At 38.6% G+C, this 27,406-nt stretch overlaps 1 long non-coding RNA gene across 4 annotated transcripts in view; it reads left to right on the forward strand.

The window, feature by feature from the left end:
- The window catches only part of LOC140527140 (uncharacterized), a 166,156-nt gene that overhangs the window by 33,043 nt on the left and 105,707 nt on the right, over positions 1 to 27,406 (forward strand). For all 4 annotated transcript variants that reach the window (XR_011974690.1, XR_011974693.1, XR_011974691.1 and 1 more), the window contains exon 2: positions 19,096 to 19,206. This is a non-coding gene — a long non-coding RNA (uncharacterized lncRNA). The remainder of the gene's footprint in view (positions 1 to 19,095; positions 19,207 to 27,406) is intronic.

Consider the following 27,406-nt stretch of genomic DNA (forward strand, 5'->3'; position numbering starts at 1 on the left):
GCCAATCCAAATGGATTTTCTGCTGCTTCTAGGGAGGTGTTCAGACTTGGTTCACATGCGGTGAACAACACATAAGTGTGTATTTCATACCTGATAAATGTACCAAAACTGAGTGGGGGCAAGTTAAAATATATGTTTATGTATATATATATATGTATACATATATACACGCGTATATATATGTGTGTGTGTGTGTGTGTATGTATGTATAAACACACACAGAATATGTTTGATAAATGTTTGTTTACTTGAATTGGGTTGTATGAATATCTTCTTTAGGCAGAGTCCCTGATACGTAAACTTGCAGAGGGTACACACACACACACACACACACACACACACACACACACGCACGCATACACGCACACATACAAACACAAACACACAAACACACAGTCTTCCTGTCAAGACTCAAGTGACCACACTAGAAAATGCTTTGAGATACCAATGATTTCATTTCTAAATTCATCTGTGGCTATATTTTGAACCACTGATAAGAATGATTGGAGGTCACTAAGTCGGGTGGAAAGAGATGGGGCTGGGGAGAGGAAGGAGCTGGTGGTGACAAAAGACAGACAGGGCCATGTCCTCCAGCTTTCCTCTAGCCCTTTAATTCCCAAAGAAGGAAACTCTAACCTCCTGGTGACTATCATTAGAGCCTCCTGTGAACTTTTCTGGGTAGACTGTTTGAGGCCTAGCTATCAGAACCAAAGATAAAGGAAAAAAACCTGCTAAATCCCAAAGAGCTTTCCTTCCCAGACATTAAAAGACTGAGAAGGCATGGTGGTAGCAACAGTGACAGGCCTTTGTACCCCTGACATAAAGAAAATATCTTTCCCTCTATTTTCCTGGAGTACTTCCTCACCTTTCATTTTTTTTTAATCACAGAATTTTATGAGTTACTGGAGGAATACTGGTCAAACTATTTAATTGTGACATGCATATGACTGATTAGGTTCTTGGCCATGTACCTTATCTCACTTTGTTATTCTCTGGAATTCTGCATGCCGTTGGGTATAGCTTTCTCTTTCTCCTTTGCCCTTTGCTTTCCTTCTTTTCTTAACCTATTTGTAAAGCCTCATCAGACAGCCATTTCTCTTCCTTGCTCTGCTTCTTTGGGATATCTTTTGTTGCTTCCTGTATAATATTGTGAACCTCTGTCCGTTCTACCTGTCTACCAGGTCTAATCCCTTGAATCTATTCCCTCCAGTTCATATTCATAAGGGATGTTATTTAGGTCATCCCTATATGACCTGTTGCTGTTTCGCTCCCACCCTGATGTCTTTCTTTTTCTTTGCCTCATTAAAGGGGCCATGCCCTGGCTGCTTCTTAAACAGACCAATTCAACGAATGGGTGCCACCTCACCCTAAGTGAGTGCCTGCATAGACCTTGATCTAAAGGAGCCAAGATCTCACATTGCATCCTGGGTCATCTCCAGTCATCCTGATGAATATCAAGTTAGTGGATCCAGATGGCTCAGGAGAAGAAAGTGAGACTAGTGACCTGCCCAGCCCTCTCTCACTCAAAACAAAGTCAAGTGCAAGTCATGTCATCATTTCTCTGATGGCACAGTCTTCTTTGGCAACGAAGGACAAACACAACAACAACAACAACAAAGTAAAGAATATAAGCTTTAGCATCCTGCCCAACCCCTCTATGACCTAGGCCATGCTATTTGACCTATTTTAGCTTTAATTTCCTCATCTGTAAAATGAGGGAGGTGGATAAATGGCCTCTGATCCATTCCGACTCTAAATCTGATTTTTTTGATTCATAATAAATAACTTAATGGGAAAACTACTCCCCTCAACCATGTCCACTTTGCTTTGTAAAGATACAAAACTAACTCTTCTTCTATAAATTATAACTAACAATTGTTCACATTTATATGGTGCTTTAAGGTTTGCAAAGCATTTTATATTTATTATTTAATTATTATCATTGATAATTCTATGTTGTACACAGATCTCTGATGGATGAATGAAACAGCTCTGGGGAAAAAGGGAACATTTTCCTTTTAAGCTATTTAAAGTGCCTTTTTCCTCACACAAAATACAGAATAGACGGTGCTTAATTGATCCCTTCCCAGCTGCAGAAGAGGGAGGTCCCATGCCTTCAGAGGTAGTACCTGCTGGAAATTACTGGAAGATGGGAAACTGATTAATTTTCCTTAGGGAGCATTTTTTCTCCTCTTTTAAATGAGTTCAATGTGAAGAGGTATTTGATAAAGTATCCCGAGTGTAAGATAAATCTTTTCCCTCAGTTCAGGACTAATTATCCTCTGGGACACAACAGACCAAACAGCTAGAGCAGCCAGAAATAAAAGGGCATCTAGTGCCTTCAGTGTGAACTACACAGCTCCACTCCCATCATAAATCATTAGGGGGTTATCATGCCTGCTTACAATTTATGCTATGTAAAGAAAGCTGGGTTGTGGAAGAGATCACCTGAAATGTGTAGACTCAAAGCAGCTATATCTGAACTTATTTAAAAAAGTAGGACCTTGTCACAAGGAAGGAAGGAAGAATGAAAAAAGGAAGGACGGAAGGGTGACATGTTGATTGATTTAAATGACTGAGGAAAAAAAGGCTTGCTCTTCTGAACAATTTATCAATTGACATCAATCAGTTTATAAAGCAATACATGGCCAATTATATTACAGATTGGAATGAAGCCTCTTCAGCTTGGCACTGGACCTTGAATACAAAGGTGGGGAAAGACAGATTTTTATGCATTAAAAGAAAACAATAGGATATAAACCAGGATGCAAGATTAAGTAATCTGATTTCTAATTGGAGGAAAGATTAGGGGCTTTCTGAATTGGGAAGCAAATGAATGAGTTTTGAGAGTTGGGATGGGGTAAGCAGGTGAGCTTTTCCAGATGTGAAACAGGATGTCACTCAGTTCCCACAATTAGTAAGCAGGTGAAATTTACAGGAAAGTGGAACTGAAGTCTGAGAAATGGAGCCAGTTTTAGAAGGTGAAGTCAGTTTGGTTCATCCAATTCTCACAATTCCCTCAGAAGGAGGGAAAAGAGGGAGGGAGAGGAAGGAAGGAGAGGAAGGAAAGATGGTTAAGAGGGAGAAGGAGGAAAAGAAAGAGGGAATAAAGAAAAGGGAAGGAAGAAAAGACAGAGGGAGAAAAGAAGAAAAGGAGAAAAGGAAGGAGAAGGAAAAAAAAACATTAAGCACTATCATGTGCCAGTCACTGTGTTAAAGGCCGGGGATACAAGTACAAACAAAAGTAAGCCCCTAACCTCAAAGAAGTTTATATTCTAATGGAGAATGACAACACACAAAAGGGAACTGAAAACGGAGGGAGAAGACATAGGGGCATGATTTCAAACTCCAGAGGAAGTCATCAGGGATAGAGTCAGAAGAGTAAAGGAAGGTCTCTCTGAACTCACAAAATGGAGGCCCTAGGAGAGTCTTACCAACTGGGAGAAAGGGAGCAGGCCTTTAGAAGGAACGATCCTTTTGTTGACAAAACAGAGCACTCTGTGTTTCTAGTATTCAGTAGATGATGTGATCATTTTGATCATGGGGAGGAGTTCAATGCAGGAGAAAAATTATAGTGGTTTTTTTTTTGTTGTTGTTAGCTAGAAGTGCTGTGCCAATCAAGATATCAAGTATTCCCTTCCTTTTAAGAACAATAATTCCCTTTTGGCTAGTTCTTCTGCCCCCTCTCTCCATGGACTAGTCTTTGGGGCCTAAGTTAGATTCTTCAAACCTTTTCTTCCACAGGGTGATATTAAGACATAATTAAAATATTGCCACAGGGTGGAAGAAAGCATATATTACTATGAGCCACTACCATTCGCAATGGTTATCTGATTATTAACTTTGGACCAGAGAGAATCCATTGGTGTGTGTATCAACCTATCTTAGGCACAAATCTTCTTTTCTTAGAAGTTGAGAGAAGAAACACTCCAGTTTCTAAGCTTAGAGCCATATATCCTTATGCTGGCAGAGACCAGAACCTTATATCTACTCTGGTCATAGCTGGCTTTTGGAACAAATTCCTATTCTCCTAATTAACATTCAGAGGATCAAAGGAGGTCTGGGAAGATATTAGAAAAATTTTTCAGAGGTGTGTAATAGAGCAAATTAAGAAAAGGAAGACCAACATTGCTGAAGCCAGATATTTCAAGTGCTTAAATCTTGTTTGGCACTTGTTTTTCTAATAGTGTAATGTTAAAAAAAAAAAAGCTAAATGTGATTATTGGAACAAAGGTATAAATCAGTCATCTACCCCTATGTGTGTCCAGGAAAGTTAAAAGACCATTCACAAATGAAATGGATAAATTAAAATGATGTAGGTTTTCTTTTTGCCTGAAACTTTTTTATTTAAAGATAAAGAAATTCCTAACTTTTTTTAAGTAGGTATTTTGTTTTAGATTTTTTTTTTGTTTCCAAGTTAATATATATAACTAAGAAAAAACCTACCTTTAGTCTACTAGGCAACATAGGAAATTTTTTTTCCCCTTTTGGGGGCATTTTCCCAGTCAGTTATTTGACTTTTGAGTCCTCTGTCAAGAGCGGGGTATACTCTAGGGACCTGTAAGTTCTCAGTTCCTGTAAGGTGGCACAATCAAGGGAGTTTACTTCTCTCCTTGCCTATGCTGTGTTCTGTAAGCAGGATTTCCACTCCAGAGCCTCCACCACTCTTCCTTACCCCAGGACCGTCACTCAGGGCTGAGACCAGATCAGCAACTCAATTCCCCCAGGGTCTTTAGGTAGAGGGCTCCAAAACTGGATGCTGCTGTTGCACCTGGGGCTGGGGTTAGGGGAGGGCTCTGCTCCCTTCTCCCCCAGGAGAAATAGCTTTCTCACTGACCTTTGAAGCTGTCTTTGGCGTTTGTGGGTTGAGGGATCTGGAAACCACAGCTGCTGCCCAGGATTCCATGCCCCAGCCTGCCCCAGTCCTGTCCCTGCTGGTGCCAAATGGCCAAGGTTAGGCTGGTCTCTGTGGGCTGCACTCTGCATCCAGTGTAATAGATCTTTCCTGTTGGCCTTCCAGGCTGCCTTGGGCTGGAAATCTCTTTCACTCTGTCATTTTGTGGCTTCTGCTGCTCTAGAATTTGTTTAGAGTCATTTTTTACAGGTATTTTGTGGGCTATTAGGGGGAGCTTTTACACATCTGTCCTTCTACTCTGCCATCTTGGTTCTGCCCCTACATCTCTTTTTTAATGAACAAAGTAACTCTATGACAGAGATAAGGGCACTACCATCTCTATTTAAGAGATGAAGAAACTGAGAGAAATTATTTGCCTGAGGTCATTTAGCTAATTGGAAAAAGAATCATAATTCTTATTCTCAAGGTAACTAGAGACCGGACAAACAAACTGTATAGAAAAACTAAGTGGATGACAACGGCATTCCCCTGGGTGATCAGTCAATTGAGTTGGTACATTAGTACATTTACCACTGATAGGAACGTCAGACTTACTACATCCACAACTCAAGAGGAAAAAGAGAGCAAATTGGATTTCATTTGACAAATTATGCAGCACTTTCAGATATCCCAAGCTTATTTCTAACAGTGAAAAGTAGCCTTTTAAAATGCTACTGTGTACTTATAGTGTGAATTCTAGAACACCATCTCAAAAAAAATTAATGAAAAAAGTATCTAGTACTTTTCTCAGTATTTGGGTAGTTGGAGGGATTATCTATCTATATCTATATCTATATATCTATATCTATATATCCATCTATCTATCTATCTATCTATCTATCTATCTATCTATCTATCTATCTATCTATAGACAGAGGGCACAGGGTGAGTTGAATAGGAAGGGATAATCTAAAAACATAAAATTAAGGTGTGAGAGAGGAATATATTTGGAGGAGAAAGGGAGAAACAGAATGGGGCAAAGTATCTCTTGTAAAAGAGGCAAGAAAAGCTTTTTCAATGGAGGGGAAAAAGGAGGAGGTGAGAGGGAAAAAGTGATGCTTACTCTCATCACATTTGATAACATGCACACTCAATTTGGTATGAAAATCTATCTTACACTACAGGAAAGTAGGGGAGAATGGGATAAGTGGGGTGGGGGGATGATAGAAGGCAGGGCAAATAGGGGGAGGGAGTAGTTAGAAGTAAACACTCTTGGGGAGGGACAAGTTCAAAAGAGAGAATAGAATAAATGGGGGCAGGATAGAGTGGAGGGAAATATGGTTAGTCTTATACAACATGACTATTATGGAAGTTTTTGCAAAGCTACACATATATAGTCTATATTGAATTGCTTGCCTTCTCAGTGGGGATGGGTGGGGAGGGAGGGAGAGAAGTTGGAATTCAAAGTTTTAGATTGTTTTTGCATGCAACTGGGAAATAAGAAATACAGGTATTGGGGTAGAGAAATCTATCTTGCCCTACAAGAAAAGAGAGAAGATGGGGATAAGGGAAGGGAGGGGTGTGATAGAAGGGAAGATAGATTGGGGGAAGAAGTAATCAGAATGCATGGTGTTTTGAGGTGGAGGAAGGGGAGAGATGGGGAGAAAATTTGGAACTCAAATTTTTGTGGAAATGAATGTTGAAAACTAAAAGTAAATAAATAAACATTAAAAAAGAGATGCAAAAACCACCTTAAGAGATAAAAAGAAAGTTTACATATCATAAATGTCAGAGTATTATTATATAGTCTTTCATATCCCTCCCCCTCCCATTACCTAGTGTGGTGCTAGATATTTAATGAGTGCTTACTCAGTACATGTTCATTATTATTGAACAGAGCCTTTAATGAATATACTGTAACTTAGAAGAAGTAGAATTTTGTGCAGAGGACAAAGGATTCTGGGACTGAGGAGTTATTGCTGTAAGGGACATTAGAAGTCAACTAGTCAAATTCTTTCATTCTAGAGCTGAGGAAAGAGGTTAGATTACTAGTCCCAAATAGTATCAGTAGCAAGAATCAAGATTTGCACTCAAGTCCTTTAATTCCAGGGTTGACCTTGAAGTCAGAGAGACTTGGGTTCAAGTTGTGCCTTTGGTAGACATTAGCTGTGTGAACAGAGGCAAGATATTTAACTTTTCAGTGTCCTAGGCAGCTCTCAGAGAATATAATTTATAAATGAGTTGCATCTGCATTAATGGAGGGAGTTTCCATACTAGAAATTTCATATACCATTGAAGTCACAGGTCCAAAGGGTGAAGAAACGAAATCTAAAAACTTTGAAGAGGAATGGTTCAAGGAAATAGATAATCCCGTCCTGAAACTTTCACTATTTCCAAAAATTTGTGGAAGAGTCAAAAATAATATTCTTTCTGAAATATTTTATTTTATCACTCAGGTTTGTCAATAGAGTTTGTTGAATTGTATACTCTAAGGTTCTTTATAAGAAACATGTACTCCCATCTAGCTTCTGGCCTAACTGGGGAGCATGGAAAAGCCCCAGTTTATATGAGGAACTATCTTAGGTTGTTAGACCCTGAGACATAGGTTAAATTTGTATCAGACTGTTTGGATGTGCATTCATGTATTCTAGAGTTCAACACAGATTTAAGCACACAGAGCTGACCACTCCCCAAAGCTGACTGGGAAAATTCTCAAGATGGCAGTCTACTAACACTCCTACATTCCACATTTGTGACTGTGGCTGCTCCCCACCCCTCACTCTGGAATCGTTCAGATTATCCCTTTGGACATGGAGAAAAATTCCAATTGCTTTCTGAGTTATTTTTACCCAAATCTGCTACTTGTCAATTTAGTTCAATTCAAGAAGCATGCAATAAGCACCAACTATGCGTAAAGCCTTCTGCCACACACTGGGAACATAAAGACCAAAACAGAAAAGTCCCTGCCCTCAGGAAGTTTAAATTCTATTCTGCAAATACAAGATATAAAAAGATGCCTGTGTCAGTAATTTGAGGAAAAAAGTGCACTAGTAACTAGCTATTAGTAATATAATACTAACTAGGTGGATCAAGGAAAGACTTCCTCTAAAAGGGGGAACCTGTGATAATCCTTACTAGTAGTTAAGAATTTTTTAGAGGTTTCAGCATGCACAGTGGCTGTGAAGAGGCTTGGAGTTGAAAGATGGACTACGGGCTATGATGAAGAGCACACAGGTTAGATCAACCCCTCTTAGATCCATTTCTGTCATTATCTGTTCCATGTAGCAGAGACCTATTTATGCAGGTAAATACAGACCATCAGGAGATGAAATTAAAGGGAAAAGAATTTAGAAAGCTTAGTAGAAAGCTCTCCTGAATTCTTTTATCCAGGTGTCCATATTCTGCAACACCCTGGGTAAGTCATTTGTCCTCCCTTGGAGATGACCTGTAAGGTCTCTTAGGGCTATCATTCTCTGAATGTAGGAGCCTGTGATCCCACAACCCTTCTGATCCTCAGTAAAGCTCTGTGGACTCTGAAATACATGATACCTTTAGAGAAACAGCATTTGCTACCTAAAGCATGACTTCCTGGGCTCACTAAACTTAAATGATCTCAGCAATATATTGGCCAATTGGCAACGCAAAGCATGTTTTGCCTACAGGCTTTGACATGGCATAGACACCTAATGGAATAGTTGAAAATTCCTGCAGGGTGGGCAGGTGTTTAATTTTCTGTAGAGATATGAAGGCAGCTAACTTTTTCCCCCTAGGTTTTGAATTGCTCCAGTGAGGATTCATTGACACCCGTGAAAATTGAGCCTGAGAATTATGTTGAAAGATTAGAACCCAAAGCAAAGGGGTCTTATTCAGAACTAGATGAAATAGTCATAGGCAGCCTGGAAAGCAATCCTGCTGCCCATTCCTTCAGGCAAGACAGCTGATGAGATTTAAAAAACCACCTTGAAGCATCCAAAGGATTCCTTATAAGGAGCAGTGCAAATATTCAGATTGCATTTATAAATCAGAGCTCTCTAAATAGGGCTTCCTTGTAAATTGTGCATTCATATGTTTCTAGTGCAAATCTATGAATTTTCTGATTTTGTCACACTCTGATAAGATTAAAAAACATACTTAAATTTGTTCCTGCTAGCTGAGTTGCTGAAATAATTTCTCATAAAACTAAAATCTAAAACTATGGAATTTTCTTACCCATTGGGATGGAAAGCAATGTATCAATTCCCATAAAATTCAGCCACCAATCAGAAGAGTTTTTTCCTTCCCTTCTTTTTTCTTAAACTTAGAAAACTTACCCAGCATCTATTTCCCATGTTGAAGGGGAATTTTATAAAGTAAATTTATCCTTGATGCTGACTCTAAAGTATCTTCTCCTTCAAGGGATTTCTCCTATCAGGAGAAAAACCAAATGATATAAGGCAAGAGCCTATAACTTTTCCTTTGAAAGGACCAAAGCTGCAAGTAGTAATGGTGAAAAGTCTTTTAGGACTTGAGTAGCTGGATGGGCACCTGTTGGCACCTTTAAGCTTCCTGACTTGGAAAAAGTCCTGTTGAAATATTTCTTGGGCATTTGAACTCTTTGCAGAGGAACATTTATTAAACTGTCTATGTAAACCACAAGATATATTATTTCTAAGATCCTATGAGCATATATCCCAGGTGCTGCTTATCTTTTTGTTTTCATTATGTCCTTCTGTTTATCTAGCCCTTTGTCCTACTCTTTTCACCTATGTTCCGGTCTGTTCCTTCATCTCTCTCACGGTCTCACTCTTTTCCTTAAGACTGAATTTCATCATGTATAAAATAGAGAAGATAATAGTTATTCTAGCTACGTCATAAAGTGATTTACCTCAAAGAGCTGACATTAAAGTATTAATTGTGTGCGTTCTCCTTATTATCAAAAGTCTTATCAGCTTCATTGTACCATGGAAATGACCCAAGGTTCCTGGGGGCTGTGTCAGTAGAGAACAAAATGCTGTAACCATTTTTGGTAGCAGTGCGAGGTATGGGCTTTTGCTGAAAGGGAGATTTTTGTCCCCATGGTTACCACTACAATGCTTGAAGGGAAGAGTCCTCTGTATAAGCCAGCTATATTGATTTTTACCTCTAAGAAAATTGGGAGGAAGCAAATATTTACTAAAACACTGGAGCTTTAAAGCAGAGTAGGAGAGAAATTTTCCTTCTTTTACTATGTTCTTTCCTTAATGAGGGAAGACTGTTCCTACTAAAGAAAAATTTGGGGCAAAAAGTCCTGTTTTATACATCAAAACAATGTCAATGAATTTTAATTCCATTTACATTGTTAATGTATCAGTGTAGTGTATGGGGCTAAAAACTGGAAGAAAATAAACCAATAGAGTTAGAATTAAAAAGAAAACCATGGTAAGAGTCTTGATTCTGGCACTGAACCTGGTAGCTTTAACTGAATCACATAGACTACCTGAGCCTTAGTTTAGTTTCCCCATTAGTAAAATAGGGATACAAACTCTTATTTCTTTTAAGCTTTAAATAAAGCAAAATGCTTTGTCGAGTGGAAAGAGAATATAAAAATAAAGTATACAAATTACTTAGTATCATCTCTTAAGACTGAATTTGCTTAAGGCTAAGAATAATAGTTATATTATTTACTTCATGGAGTTGTTCTAAGAAAAGGGCTGGCATTGAAGTATTAATTACATATGTTAGCTATTGTCTTATCTGCCTCGTTGTACTGCAGATATGACCCAAGGCTCTTGAGGGTTATATCAGTAGAAGAGAAACTTTGACAGGTCCTGTCACAGGGATGGTTTTAGGTACCAGTCCAAGGATGCTGGTTGTCTGTTGTCCAGAACCAGCCAAACCAAGTTTGCAGAGACCCCTCAACAGATTGTCTTACGCTGATTTCAGCCAGAGAGACTCTTGAAGACCACTTACCAAGACCCAGAAGAGTTGAGATCTGTGTTGGGGATAGGAGAGGGAGCACCCACACCAATGAAATCACAGACTTTTCTAGGATTGTAATTTGAGGTTATTATGCCTGATATTAATAAATAATTAATAGTTACATGATGTAATGGCAAACATCTTCAGATTTGTTAAACTTAGTGTTGTCAAAACAACTTTTGTTTGTGGTAGCACAAATAATACTACCAGAAGAAATCTGAAAAGGATAGCAAACTACTACAAAGTTCTGGACAAGAAACATAAGATCTTAAGAAAACAAGTTGCTTCATCATTGTTAATCAAGGGCAAGGCCTTTAGAAGAGAAAGATTTGGGAAAGAGAAACATTTGGGAAGTAAATAAGTTGTTCACAAGATGGCGTTTAAGAGTAGGACTTAGATTTGTGTACTATTGGTTAAAATATAGGAATGACCAACTCTTGGCTAAGCATAAAATATACCTCAAATAATCTGAAGGGAAATTTTCTTGGAGTCCATTGGAATACCCTTTCTCCTTAAATCTCCCTCTTGGAATTCTGGGAAAGGCCTGCTGCAGAAGAGAGCATTTGAGTTGGATCTTGAAGGATGCCAGGAAACATTTCAGACATGGGAGACAACGAAAAGGCTGGAGTTGTGAGATGAAGTGTCATATGCAGGAAACACCAAGCATAGCATCAAAACAAGGGAAATAGTCCCAATTCCTTCTGTCCTTGTCAGACTAGTGTTTTGTCTTCTGTTCAATGTGTCACAATTTTGGAAATACTTTAAGAAGTCGAAGAGTGTTCAAAGGAAGGGTTACCAAGGTGACAATGGGCCTTATGACTATGCCATTTGGGGACTGATAGAAGGAATTAGATATAGTTAACCTAGAGAAGAGAAAACTTTGGGAGGGGACATGATAGATGTCTTCAAATACTTAAAGGTCTGTCATGGGGAACAAAGATTGATTGTTCTACTTGGCCTCAGGTTCTAGAACTAGGAGAAATAGGTGGAAGTTTCAGAGAAGCTGATTTATGCTTGATGCAGGAAAAACTTCCTAACTATTAAGCAAAAGTAGACTGGATCACCTTATATAAGTAGTGGTTCCTCCTTCCTAGCTGATTTTTAGACAGAGACAGAATGACCACTTATCTGGGAAGTTGTAGAGAGGATTCTTGTTCAGATATAGATTGGACTAGATGACTTCTGAAATTCTATAATTTTGCAATTTTTAAGAATAAAGAACTTTTTTGGTCTCTCAATGGATGGTCATTTGTTCAGTTTACCTCTGTTAATAATGATTGATAATGGGTTAAACACAATTTAAACAAAATTTTCCCTAGCTTTTCTTATTACTTCTCAGCACAGTGGCAATGATACATCTGATGATACTGAGCATTAGCAGTCTGAATCATGTTGCATAGATGAGCTGTCATCATTTTGATTTTTAATGAAATTTGATTTTCCCTAGGCACAGTTTCTTTGATTCATTGCTATTTATTAAGAGGCAGTATGGTATAGCAGATAACATTTCACAAAGACAAGTCTTACCTCTAAAACTTCTTATAAGTGCTCTGGGTCAGTGACACTGCAACTTAAATAGAAATGAATCCTTGCAGTTGCATATTGACTTAGAAAAGCACAAACTGACATCATCTGTGGCTCGTATTTTTATTCATTTTGTTAAACATGTTCCAATTATATTTTAATCTGGTTTAGGATTCATTTGGGAGTTTTGTGGGCAAGGGAAGTTGACACCTCTGTCCTGGGTGACTAAGACTCTCTAAATTGTAGAAAAAGCATTTATCTGCACTGGATGAGAGAGAAGGGTTTACTTATTGCAGTCTAATCCCTATCCTCCTATAGTTTCTTTTAGATTTAGCCTATTGTCTTTGTATTCTTAAGTCTGTAGACCTAGACTAATACGTTTAGTTGAAATATATGGATTTTCAGTTCTTGAGTCATATTTTCTTGAAGAAATAATGTCTTCCAAAAGGGTTAGGATTATATTGTCCTTTTCTGTAGAGAAAAAGTGATCTTCTAAGTATATATGTAGGGCAGCTAGATGGTGCAGTGAATGGAGTGCTGGGCCTAGAGTCAGCAAGATCTGAGTTCAAATTTGACCTCAGACATTTTTACTAGCTGTGTGACCCTGGGCAAGTCACTTAACCCTGTCTGCCTCAGTTTCTTCATTTCTTCAAAGAAATGGCAAACCATTCCAGTATCCTTGCTAAAAAAATCCCAAAAGGGTTCAAGAAAAGTAAGACACAACTGAAACAACCGAACGACAACAAAATGTGTATGTAAATGTGGGGTTTTGAGCATGCTAACGTTGGACTTGATTGACAAGCAAAAAGACAAGTAGACTAAGAAATGTGGATGTTTGTGCCATCGTTGTGAGCTGGTAATAAGGGTAAGGAAAGGAGCAAAGAAATAAAGAGGCTATTGAGATAAATAGATTTAGGAACCTCATAGAATTGTTATGAGGGTAAAATGAGATAACTTTAAAGTGTGAAATAAATGCTAGCTATTATTATCGAGAAGTCTGGATGATTTGAGTCACATTGGAAGAATTTCAGAGCTGGATAAGCAGGTTATATTAGTTGACCTTAGGAAGGTAAATTAGAAAATACTTGAAAGAGAGGTATAGTCTTGAGGTGAGCTGAATGGAAGAGAGGAATGTTTTAGTTCAGGGAAACTCTCTGAGTGTGATACTAGGCAAATATTATCACTAAAGAGTCAAGTTGCTGCCTGGAATATAATTCAGGCTGAATCAAAATGTGCAGTGTGGAGGAATAAGGCAGAAAGAACCTTGATTCCTTGGTAGCCAAGGTGAAGTATGAATGAGGGGGACTCCAATGTATAGGAAGGGGAAAAAGCAATGGTAGAAATAGAAAACGACTCAATGAGAGGGCCATAGGGATGGGACCTTGGATTTCATTGGTGTAGTGCATTCCAAAATAAGAAAATTCCCTCATCTAAAGCAGGTCACCTTTTTTTTTTTTTTTTTTTTGCTATTTATAATCTAAGAGAGATGGATGGGGTATTGAGAGATTAAGTGACTTGCCCAGGGTCACAGAGTCAGCTGATGTCAGAGGTGAGATTTGGACCCAGTTCTAAGGCCAGCTCCCTAACCATGTCATGACAGTTCCTCTCACTGATTAGCAATGAATTAATGAATAATGGCCTCTAAAAGACTGTGTTAAGTTGAATTAAGCGACTAGGCTCTATACCTATAATATACTTGCCTGAATATTGGTTGTATCCAATATTTGCTCACTGCATGGTGAAACAGTTCCATTTTCAAGGTGATAGATTTTACAGAAAGACAACCATGGATAGCTGGAGAAATTTACCAGGGGTATATATTGAAGAGGTACCTGTTTATGGAGTCCTTAGACTTTTCATAGGTAAAGTGGGTAATTATTGCCTAAACAAAAATAAGAAAACAACAGTATTTTTTGAGGTTCGTATAGCTGTAGGATTTCCTTCAAATCTTCTTTCAATATTTGTCTGATAAAATGCTTTGTCTCTAAATTCTAATCTCCCTCCCTCTCTCCCTTCCTTCCTCCTTTCCTCCTTCCCAGAAGTGAGAAGGGAGGGCATTCTAGACATGGGGCATAGCATGGAGACAGGAGATATGATATTTTATCTGTCAGCTTAGCTAGAACAGGGCTTCTTAAACTTTTCCCATTCCTGACCCCTTTTCAAGGCACTTGGTGTTGCATGGCCTGAGGGCATGCACAGTAAAATGTGGGCATGCCTTGTCTTCAGAACCAAGGCTGCAGTGAAGTTGTCCATACAACACAGGCAACAGGTGCTGGAAACATCTTGGATTCATTTCAAGTTTGATTTTTAATTAATTTTTGGTCATTACACATTCAGAAACCTTTTATTATTGCCAATTTTTTTAGGGCCCCGGATGGGGTCATGACCCACAGTTTAAGAAGTGCTGGGCTAGAACACAGAATGTGTGAAGGTGAGCAGCAAAACTAGAAAAGGAGCCTGGAATCAGGTTGTGAAAGGTTTTGCATGGCTCTAGAACTTGTATTTAGTCCGAGCTGCTTGAGTGACATGGCCAGACTGAATATTGTATTTGAAAACCATGTGGCGTATGGACTGGAAAGGAGAGAGGCTGGAGGCAAGGAGACCAATTAGGAAGGATAGTTGAGATGAGAAACAAGGAGGGCCCAAACTAAGGTGGCCTAGATGAGAAGAGAGAAGGGTATGAATTTGGTTGGGTTTGGTCCCTACCACTGATGCTTTTAGTTGTGTAAAGATGGGCGATGTACTTAAATCCTTTTATCCTCAGTTTTGTCATCAGTAAAATGGGAATAGTAGTGTCTGTTGTGTCAAGACAATTAATATAATAGCCCTTCATGTGATTTAATAAAATAAAAAGATGAGTTATTATTAGTATCATGAAAAATCCTAAGTATTTTTGACTAATTTATTTCAATTATAGAGTCAGAAATGGAGGGTGTCTATATTACACACTGCGTGTATGTAAACATGTATGTATGTGTATGTAAACATGTATGTGTATGTAAACATGGGTTTGTCTACAAAGGGATACACAGGGTGGCTTTGGCAGATACCTTGATATTTTTGCCCATTTTTCTCCAAGAGTGAATTTGATTCCTGTCTGCTGGGGGAATAGGAGAAGGGTCAGGAGGTTAGTCTCTCCGATATTCACAGAGAAGGATTACTGGAACAAAATTATATCTGTTTCCCTAAATATTGTTAGTCTAGGGGAATTGATTTTTCCTCATTAGGTTCAAGCTGCTTTTCTGATTGTTATCCTTTACAGAGGAAGCTTATATAAAACATTAAGCTTATATTTGAAGGCTTGACTCCTTCCTACCACAAGCTAGTTACCCAAAAGACCATCCCAAATAATGAATAGCAAGTAAACCCATTTATCCAAGCTATAACAAATAGAAATCAGAGTAGTCACACAGATTAGAATGTACCAAACAATACATAGGGTGAATAAGCACTCCCATTGGTGGTAAGACTTCTAAGCTCAACTAAGTGAGCCCCTGGTTATATCTGAGGATATTTTCTAGTGAGGCAAGCTGGAGAGCAGGAACATGTTGGAGAGTCAAATTTTTCCAACATCATTGCTTACCAAATTCTTTCTTTTACTCTAGTTTTTTTGGTTGTTGTTTTTTTGTTTTTCCCTTCTAGAGAGTTTGGAACTATAATGTACTCTCTTAAAGCAGTAAACAAGAAGAAAATCTAGTCTCCATTTTTCCAAGTTCTCTTATCAACTGTGCTCTACTTAAGTAAGTTTGCACATTGAGTCATCATGTTCTTCATCAATCAAAAGTCTTATGCCCATGTGCCAGGCTTGAACCTAGGGTCACAGAAATGGGAAGAGGTCCTCTAGAGATTGGCCATTCTAGAAATGTTCCATCATTCAACCTGGGCTGGAGTTCTCCACTGTGCTTCTTGAAACCTCTAGTTCCCTTCAAGGGTTAGCAAAAATGCCATTTTTATAATAAGATACTTCTAAAATCCCCAGTTAGTAGTGTGTCTCTAAAACTATATTTATGTTGTATTTTCTGATTTGTGTCCATGTTCTTTCCCCTTCTTCACCCCATAAGCTCCTTTGAGAGGATAAGGACTATTTCTTTTCTGTCTTCATATTTCTGTGGACTACTGCTGTGATGTTTCTTGAACTGAGTGGAACTGATTAAGTATAAAACAAGATTGTTTATATAAAGCACTTTGAAAATCACCAAATACTATACAAATGAATGAATGAAAATTCATTTACTAAATGTTTACCATATAGTAAATACTGGTTATGAAAATAGAAAATTGATATAGTCCTTGCTCTCACAAAGCTCACATGCTAATTGGAAGAGAGAAAATATAAAGAAAGATCCAGAAAAAGGAAGGATAAAAGGAATTGGTGATAGTAAAGATGTTGCTATGGGGCAGGTGGCAATGTCCAGGGATCATCAGGCTACCTTGGTAGGCCAGACAGCAATACCTAGGAATCTAGAGGGAGTAGGGGAAGGGCAGTGGAAAGGTCTAGTAATCATTGAACTGAAAGAATTGTAGTTAACTCTGCTTTTCCAAGGAGTACAGTGGTCATCTCCACATCTCAGTTCGGGAGGGTGACTGGAGGTCTCAGCCTATACTTAATTAATCAAAAGAGAGAGTGGACTCATGGGTTAGAGTGGAATGGGAACTCTGGGTTTCTTCCTGGAAGGATAGGGATGGAGAAGTCAAAATCCGTCCAGAAAAGGGAAGAAAACATTGATAGGCAAATTGGGAGGAAAGTTTTCCTGTAAGGGAGATGAATGGGATCATATAGGTAGGCAGGTAGAGTGAATTAGAGAACAGGGAGAACATTTTGAGACTTGTTTTACCTTTTAGAACCACTGGATAAGTTCTGGATCAGATACTGAATGTTTGTTATTATGAACAAATGACTAAAAAGAAATATGGACATAGATCTATTTGTTTTTCTATAACATGGATCACCTGAAAAATGTCAAAACTATGAACTGGATCCGTGTGTAATTTTCTAGACTAGAATTTGAACAAAAAATGAGTAACAAAAAATCTTGAGTTCTAATTGAGGCAGTAGAATATAAATTCTCTGAGGGCAGATGCTATTTTGTTTGTGGTTTTGTATTCCCAGCACTTCCCACCAGGCCTGGCATTGGGAAGGTGCTTAATAAACATTTTGTTGAGTTGATGCATGAAGACAATGGAGTTTCAGGCAAAATTTTAGAAAAAAAAACACAATGAGCTCATTAAAAACATTTTCAGAGCAATATACTGATCCGTGTGTTAATAAGAAGATGCAAGCAATCATCTAAGCCACAGAATTCTTATTTACCAATTCAAATACGTAAGGAGATATTAAAAGTGACATCCATGAAAAAAAAGACAACAAATGACCAATTCAATATAGGGTTCAGCATGTCAACCTTTCATTTCCTTTAAATATCTTCGAATCATGTAACACATTGGAGGTAAACCAACAACCACAGCGGGCAAACTTGTTATGTCCTGTTTAACTGGTTTACAAAATTAGCAAACAAAGAAAGCAGTGGGTTTGACAAAGCATTGAATTATCACCAAAATTTATTTGAAAATATGCAAATACTTTTACTTGGATTTATATCTGCAGTTGAGACTTGTAATGAATAGCTATGTTAAGTGGTCATCTGTTTGGTAGCTAGAGGTTGAGTAGTAGGAAATGGGTTGGAAGGTCACATGAGGGAGAAGAAGAAGCCCAAGCAAAGAGTTATAAGGATTTGTGTTGGACTCAATACTATTAAACATCTTTGTTAATGATCTGGAGGTGGGGGGAGGGATAAACAGCTCATTAATTAAAATCCTGGAATCTAAATTGGGAGGTGTAGCCGAGGATGGACTAATCACTTTATCATTTACTGGATGTGAGGAAGTTGTGTAATTTAGTGTGTATACTGATTAAAAGTGGAACAGATCTTGTTTGACGAAGGTATTTGCTCAATTTGTTGCCAGCATTTTGGTTTGTTTTCTTCAGATATCATATAATCTTATTCCCTAAGCCTTTTTGTTTGTGTTAGATTCAGAATCATGCATCATTCTATTTATACTTTAAAAAATGCAAGTGGAAAGAAAATCCTTTCAAAAGAACAGAGTGCTGCAAATAATACTAACTATAGGGAAGTCATATAATGGAGTTTAGGCTATATAGCACATTTAGTTTAGTGGGCAAGGTCCAGGATTTTATTCCCATAGTGATAGATGTATTTTCTGGTATCACAGACTATACCCTTTCCTTTAGTCCATATTTTTAGAAACATTTCCAAAAGAGGGGCACTGGATGAGAGAGTATTGAAAGGATAGAGAGCTTCTAGTTGATAATGATAACTAAAAGGAGATATCTTGCTGCCCATGGTTTTAGAAAAACTAGGTGATGCAGAATCAGTATCAAAGGTCATTTAACTGAACCCTTTCCACAAACTTTCAGTCCCCTCTTTGAATCTCATACAAGTGGTTATCTCATCTTTCCTCTAAATGCCCTTCAGTGGGGAGGCAGTATGCTACATTGAAAAGAGCTGAGGATTTGGAGTCAGAAAATCCAATTCTATCACTTACTATGATAAGACCTCAGGCAAATTATTTACCTATCTTGGTGTCACTTCCTCAAATGTAATATGAGGAATTCAGTCTAGATGACCTTTAATGTACCTTTCATAGAGGTCCAAAACAGAACTCATTCTCTTTCTTCTCCCCATAGCTTTCCCTTTTCTGAACTTCGCTATTACCATGGAGGGCATGATTTTGACAATCTTCTACTTGATTTGCCTACCTTAAGTTTCTTTTCTTTTCAGGCTATCTTCTGCAAGGCAGTCAACTGGATATTCATAAAGCACTGCATCCTTTTAAGAGACAACATGTCATGATGGATAGGAAGCTTTGGGCTTAGAGTCATGAAGACTTGGGTTCGTATCCTCTCTCAAGTACTTATTGGGTATGTGACCCTGCAAGTCCCTTAAATTCTCTGTGGTCAACCAGTTAGAAATGTGGACAGGAAGTACAATGAGGTTCAACAAGGAAAACAAGTGAATTTTTAGGTACGGAAGGAAAATGATGGGGTTTTGAGTTGGCAAAATGTAGCAGAACTATTTTCCAAATGCTGTGGGTTCAACAATATGTAAATAAATTTACCAAAGACTTCTTGCAATTTTTAAACCTCTGATGTGTTTCAGATGAAATATATATATGACCATGATTCATTTATACTAAACTCATCAAAGCTTATTTGTTAGTAGTAGTCTGGTCTTTCAGAAACCGTGCAGGTCCATGCTGTGGGCATTTCCCAGCTTTTTTTCTTTGCACCAGGAAATGGCATTTGCTAGCTTGGTATGGAACACAAATCAGTAGATTTAAATTCAGCTTTTTAGCTTTAGTTCTAGTACTAATTTGATCCTTCCTTCCTTTTTCTTTCTTTTTCTTTCCCTCTCCCCTTCCTCTCTCTCTCTTTCTGTGTCTCTTTCCTTCCCTCCTTCTTTTCCCTCCCTTCTTCTCTTTTCCCTATCCAGTCTTAGGTGCCCTCTGGAATCATTGTTATATGGTTAACAGATTAGCCTTTATATTAGACCTGTGCTCCCCTCTCTGGGAAAGATTTCATGTATCTATATTTATAGATCTATATCTGTAGATCTACATATCTCTACATTTTTATATTTAATTGTCTCTCTACAGTATATATATATATATATATATATATATATATATATATATATATATATATATATATATATATATATATATATATATATATCTGTGTACATAAATTTATATAGATACATAGGTATAGATCTATTTCTACACAAAAATCACATGCCTATATATATATGTATATATATGTGTGTGTATGAATATAGATGCACACACACATATATGTCACCCTCTCCTTCCCTAATAGAATGGACCTGGGACAGAAATGTGATCTGAGTTGGAAGGAGTGTAAGCACATTCTTAAAAGTCAAACAGATTTTGTAACAGGGTGCCAATGAAACACAGAGAGCGGAGGAACAAGGATGAGTGGGAAGACCAGTTTTAGATTCAAGACTAGAAAGACCACACTAAATTTGGAGGTCAAAATGCAGAGAATTTTGATGAATATGTCCCCTGTTGGGCCACATATCCATACAGTTGGAACCATGTGAATGAATAAGAAAGAAAAGGGAGAGATAATGTAGAAAACTGAGGACAAAGGGGAGCATTCTGTGAGACTGTAGCATGGCATAGTGGGACAAAGTTCTGGCTTTTGAGTAAGAGGACTTGGGTTCAAATCCCACTTTGGATTTACTACCTATAATCTGAGACATGACACAGCTTCCATGGGTCTCAGTTTCCTTACCTGTAAAATGAGAGATTTGGATTAGATGACCCTTCCACCTCTAGATCTATAATCTTAAATGATATTTGAGTTAGAAATTCAAAACCTAAGAGAAATCATTCATATTTTCAATGATGAGAGTGGCATGAGTAAAAATGGCAGGAAGGAAAGTATGAGATGTTTTGAGAAAGTGAGTCATTTAGTTTGCCTGGGATGTGGAATACACAAAAAGGGGCATTATGAGTAGAAAAGTAAGTTGGTGCCAGAATGTGGAGGGCTTTAAATATCAGTCCCTTTAGATAGGCAGTTGGGAACTATTACTGAAGGCTTTTTGACCACCTGAGTAACCATCATAAGATCTTTATGTGAAGATGAATCTGGTAGCAAGTCATAGGATAGATTAAAAAAGGAAGAAATTGGAGGAAGTGTGATCAGTTAGGAGATTAGAATCTCATCAAGAGATAATGAGTGCCTCTGAGTGGCAGAGCCAAGATGGTAGAGTAGAAGCAGAGACCTGCCTGACCTCTCTCCCCAAACCCCTCAAAATACCTGTAAAAATGACTCTAAACAAATTCTAGAGCGGTAGAAGCCACAAAATGACAGAGTGAAACAGACTTACAGCCTAAGACAATCTGGAAGGACAACAGGAAGGGTCTATTGCACCACACTCAGAGTAGGGCACAGCTCATCATGGGCTACTCTGGCACAGACTGGACTGGAGCACGCCTCAGGGTACTGAATTACTGGCAGCTGTAGTGGTTTCCAGACTTCTGAATCCACAAATGCCAAGGACACCTTCAAAGGTCAGAGAGCTTTCCCACTGGGTAATAGAAGAATATGGTTCAGTCCCAGCTCCTGCTCCAGGCTGGCAGCAGCCTCTGCTGCAGCAATGGCTGCTTCTGGAGCTCTCAGTCTACAGATGATATGGGAATCCAGTGACTGATCTGGGTTGTAGCCCTGGGTGATAGTTCTGGGGCAAGGAGGAGCTCTGGAATGGCAGAGCTAGAGGCAGTTGTGGAGAGGGCTACAGAGGTAATCCAGCTAGCAGTTCCAGGGAAGAAAAGAATGGTTGCTCACAGACCAGAGCACAGGCCAGGAGAGGATTTGATTTGATTGTACAATTTTGGAGGAATTGAGAATTTACAGGTCCTTAGACATATCTCTGAAAATAGCTACACAAACCCCCTGAAACTTGGGGCAGTACACCCTCCACTTAACAAAGAGCTCAAAAGTCAAGTAATTGACTGGGAAATGATCAAAAAGGGGACAAACTAAATCTATAGAAGCTTACTCTCATGGAAAAAAGATATTTTCTTAAGATAAGGAAGATCAAAACATACAATCGGAGGAAGATCAAGGCATACAACTAGAGGAAGACAGCAAGATCAAGGTCCCAATATCCAAAATCTCCAAGAAAAATATGAAATGGTCTCAGGCCATGGAAGAGCCCAAAAAGGATTCTGAAAATCAAATAAGAGAAAAAGAGGAAAACTAGGAAGAGAAATGAAAGTGATGCAAGAAAATCATGAAAAATGAGTCAACAGCTTGCTAAAGGAGACCCTAAAAATACTGAAGAAAATACTTTAAAAAATAGACTAACCCAAATGGCAAAAGAGTTCCAAAAGGTCAATAAAGAGAAGAATGCCTTAAAAAGCAGAATTAACCAAATAGAAAAGGAGGTCCAAAAGCTCACTGAAGAAAATAATTCCTTAAAAATTAGAATGGAGCAGATGGAAGCTAATGACTTTATAAGAAATCAAGAAATTATACAACAAAACCAAAAAAGTGAAAAAATAGAAGAGAATGTGAAATATCTCACTGGAAAAACAACTGACATGGAAAATAGATCCAAGAGAAATCATTTAAAAATTGTTGGTCTACCTGAAAACTATGATAAAAAAAGAGCCTAGACATCATCTTACAAGAAATTATCAAGGAAAACTGTCCTGATATTCTAGAACCAGAGGGTAAAATAGAAATGGAAAGAATCTACTAGAAAACTCCTAGGAATATTGGAGCCAAATTCCAGAGTTCCCAGGTCAAGGAGAAAATATTACAAGCAGCCAGAAAGAAATAATTCAAGTATTGTAGAAACACAATCCGGAAAACACAGGATTTATTTATGATTTTAAGAAATCAAAGGACTTGGAAAATGATATTCCAAAGGTCAAAGGAGATAAGATTAAAACCAAGAATCACCTACCCAGCAAAACTGAGTATAATACTGCAGGGGGAAAAAAATGGAATTTCAATGAAGTAGAGGACTTCCAAACATTCTTGTTGAAAAGACCAGAGCTGAATAGATAAGTTTACTTTCAAATAAAAGGATCAGGAAAAACATGAAAAGGTAAACAGGAAAGAGCATAAGGGACTCATTAAAGTTGAACTGTTTATATTCCTACATGGAAAGATGCTATTTGTAACTCATGAGACCTTTCTCAGTATTAGGGTAGTTATATATATATATATATATGTATATGTATATATGTACATATACATGTATGTGTATGTACACACACATGCATACATATACACACATATCCATGTTTGTGCATACCATGTATGTCTATGCATGCATGTGTGTATATGTATGTATATATACAGAGGGCACAGACTGAGTTGAATATGAAAGGAGGATATCTAAAAAATAAAATTAAATGTTGAGAGGAATGTACTGGGAGAAAGAGAAAGGGAGAAGTAGAAGGTAGTAAAGCATCTCTCATAAAAGAGGCAAGAAAGAGCTATTACAATGGAGGAGAAGAGAGGGTAGGTGAGAGGGAATAAGCAAGTTTTACTCTCATAGGATTTGGCTTAAGGAGGGAATAACACACATTCAATTAGGTATGGAAATCTATCTTACCCTGCAGAAAGGGAGGGGGGAAGGGGATAGGAGAGGGAGGATATTAGAATGGATGGCAAGTTGGGGGAAGGGGTAATCAGAAGCAAACACTATTGTGGGGGAACAGGTCAAGGTAGAGAATGGAATAAATGAAGGGCAGGACAGGATAGAGGAAAATGTGGTTAGTCTTTTGCAACATGACTGTTATGGAAGTATTTTGCATGGCTCCACATGTGTTGCCTACATTGAATTGCTTCCTTTCTCAATGCAAGTAGGTAAGGAGGGAGAAAGGGAGAGAATGTGGAATGCAAAGATTTAAAAATGAATGTTAAAAATTGTTTTTGGGGGGAGGAGCCAAGATGGTGGAGTAGAAAGACACACATATGCTAGCTCTGAACCCACAGCCCATAAAATACCTGTAAAGAAAAGCTCCCAACAAATTCTGGAGCAGCAGAAGCCACAGAACAACAGAGCAGACGAGATTTCTGTTCCAGAGAGACCTGAAAAACTGACGCTAAAGGTCTGTTGCTCACTGGACCCAGAGCAGAGCCCAGTCCTGCCTTGGCCACTTGGCACCAAGAGGAACAGATCTGAGCAGGCTTCAGGGACAGAATCTCCAGCTGCCGTGCAGGTCCCTCCACCTACGGGCACCAAAGGTCAGTGAGAGAGTCTTTTTGGCTTGCTGAGAGGGGAGTGGGGTGTCCCCATAACTCAGGCCCCCTCAGGAGACAGCAGCAGAGGCAGCAGCAGACAGGGGCTCCCAAAGCAGGCAGGAGCTTGGATCCATTGTTGAAGGTCTCTGCATAAACCCCCTGAGGGAACTAAGCCCCGTGTGGCGGCCCTGCCCCCACCTGAGCACCTGAAATTAATCTCACACTGAATAGCAGCCCCGCCCCCATAGAAATCCCTGAGGCTGGGAAGCAGCATTTGAATCTCAAACCCCAAGCACTGGCTGGGCAGATCTGGAGGCCAGGTGGGTGTGGAGAGGACATTCAGAAGTCAGGTCACTGACTGGGAAAATGTCCAGAAAAGGGAAAAAACATAAGACCATAGAAGGTTACTTTCTTGGTGAACAGATATCTCTCCCATCCTTTCTGATGAGGAAGAACAAGGCTTACCATCAGGGAAAGACACAGAAGTCAAGATATCTGTATCCCAAACATCCAAAATAAATGTTCAATGGGCTCAGGCTATGGAAGAGCTCAAAAAGGATTTTGAAAACAAGTTAGAGAGGTGGAGGAAAAACTGGGAAGAGAAATGAGAGAGATGCAAGAAAAGCATGAAAAGCAGGTCAACACCTTGCTAAAGGAGACCCAAAAAAATGCTGAAGAAAATAACACCTTGAAAAATAGGCTAACTCAACTGGCAAAAGAGGTTCAGAAAGCCAATGAGGAGAAGAATGCTTTCAAAAGCAGAATTAGCCAAATGGAAAAGGAGGTTCAAAAGCTCACTGAAGAAAATAGTTCTTTCAAAATTAGAATGGAACAGATGGAGGCTAATGACTTTATGAGAAACCAAGAAATCACAAAACAAAACCAAAAGAATGAAAAAATGGAAGAGAATGTGAAATATCTCATTGGAAAAACAACTGACCTGGAAAATAGATCCAGGAGAGACAATTTAAAAATTATGGGACTACCTGAAAGCCATGATCAAAAAAAGAGCCTAGACATCATCTTTCATGAAATGATCAAGGAAAACTGCCCTGATATTCTAGAACCAGAGGGCAAAATAAATATTCAAGGAATCCACAGATCACCACCTGAAAGAGATCCAAAAAGAGAAACTCCTAGGAACATTGTGGCCAAATTCCAGAGTTTCATGGTCAAGGAGAAAATATTGCAAGCAGCTAGAAAGAAACAATTCAAGTATTGTGGAAATACAATCAGGAGAACACAAGATCTAGCAGCTTCTACATTAAGGGACTGAAGGGCGTTGAGTATCATATTCCAGAAGTCAAAGGAACTAGGACTAAAACCAAGAATCACCTACCCAGAAAAACTGAGTATAATACTTCAGGGGAAAAATGGTCTTTCAATGAAATCAAGGACTTTCAAGCATTCTTGATGAAAAGACCAGAGCTGAAAAGAAATTTGACTTTCAAACACAAGAATGAAGAGAAGCATGAAAAGGTAAACAGCAAAGAAAAGTCATAAGGGACATAAGTTGAACTGTTTACATCCCTGCATGGAAAGACAATATTTGTAATTCTTGAAACTTTTCAGTATCTGGGTACTGGGTGGGATTACACACAGACACAGACACACACACATACACACACACACAGACAGAGAGTACAGGGTGAATTGAATAGGATGGGATCATATCTTAAAAAAATGAAATTAAGGGGTGAGAGAATATATTGGGAGGAGAAAGGGAGAAATGGAATGGGGAAAATTGTCTCTCATACAAGAGGCAAGCAAAAGACTTTTTAGTGGATGGAAAAAGAGGGGAGGAGAGAGAAAAACATGAAGCTTACTCTCATCACATTCAACTAAAGGAAGGAATAAAATGCACACTCATTTTGCTATGGAAACCTATCTTACAATACAGGAAAGTGGGGGAGAAGGGGATAAGCAGGGTGGGGGGGGGATGATGGAAGGGAGGGCAATGGAAGGAGGGAGTAATTTGAAGTCAACACTCATGGGGAGGGACAGGATCCAAAGAGAGAACAGAAGCAATGGGGGGCAGGATAGGATGGAGGGAAATATAGTTAGTCTTACACAACACAACTATTATGGAAGTCATTTGCAAAACTACACAGATATGGCCTATGTTGAATTGCTTGCCTTCCCAAAGGGAATGGGTGGGGAGGGAGGGATGAAGAGAAGTTGGAACTCAAAGTTTTAGGAACAACTGTCGAGTACTGTTCTTGCTACTAGGAAATAAGAAATACAGGTAATGGGGTATAGAAAGTTATCTGGCCCTACAGGACAAAAGAGAAGATAGGGACAAGGGAAGGGAGGGATGATAGAAGAGAGGGCAGATTGGTGATAGGGGTAATTAGAATGCTCTGTGTTTTGGGGTGGGGGGAGGGGATAAATGGGGATAAAATGTGAAACCCAAAATTTTGTGAAAATGAATGTTAAAAGTTAAATAAATAAATTAATTAAAAAAATGTTTTTGCATGCAACTAGGAAATGAGTTGTCCTGGCAATGGGATATAGAAATCTATCCTGCCCTACAGGGAAATAAGGCAGAAAGGGAAAGTAGAAAGGGGGTGATTGAAAGGAGGACAGAATGGGGAAAGGAGTGGTTGGGGTACGTGCTGTCATGGGGTGAAGAGAGGGGAGAAAATTTGGAATTCAAAATCTTGTGGAAGTGAATGTTGAACACTGAAAATAAATAAATTATATTTTTAAAAAAAGAGGTAATGAGTGTCTTTGAAAGATGGTGGCAATAATGGGAATGAAAAGGAGGAAACATAGTTTAGACATATTCCAAAGGTAGACGTGAGGACACTTGTTAACTGGTTAACTATAGTGGCTTGTAGAAAAGGATGGAATTGGAGATAGTGATATATTAATATAATATTTTAAGGTTTAGGATGTGCTTTTTTCTTTGGTAATAGCTCTGTGAGGGATGGGTAGCATAAGAATGATTAATGCCACTTTAAAGATCAATCAGTCAATATTTGTTAAGCACCATGTGCCAGGTATCTTGTTAAGCCCTGGGGCTACAAAAGAGGCAAAAGGGGGTCTCACCCTCAAGGAACTTATACTGAAGAAAGTGAGGCTCTAAGATTTGCCCATGGTCACACAGCTGAGAATTTGTCCGGATTAGAGCCCAGACCTTTCATATGGTCTCTTCCAACCTTTCTACTCTTGTTCATCTTGGTCCCCTTCACTAGCTCTGCATTCGAGTGACACTGATTTCCTTACCCTTCCTCCAACACAATACTCTATATCTAGACTCTGGCAATTTTAGCCAGCTGTTCCCTCTCTCTGAAACTCTTTAC

Source organism: Notamacropus eugenii, chromosome 2, assembly GCF_028372415.1.
Source record: "Notamacropus eugenii isolate mMacEug1 chromosome 2, mMacEug1.pri_v2, whole genome shotgun sequence".
Classification (NCBI taxonomy): Eukaryota; Metazoa; Chordata; class Mammalia; order Diprotodontia; family Macropodidae; genus Notamacropus; species Notamacropus eugenii.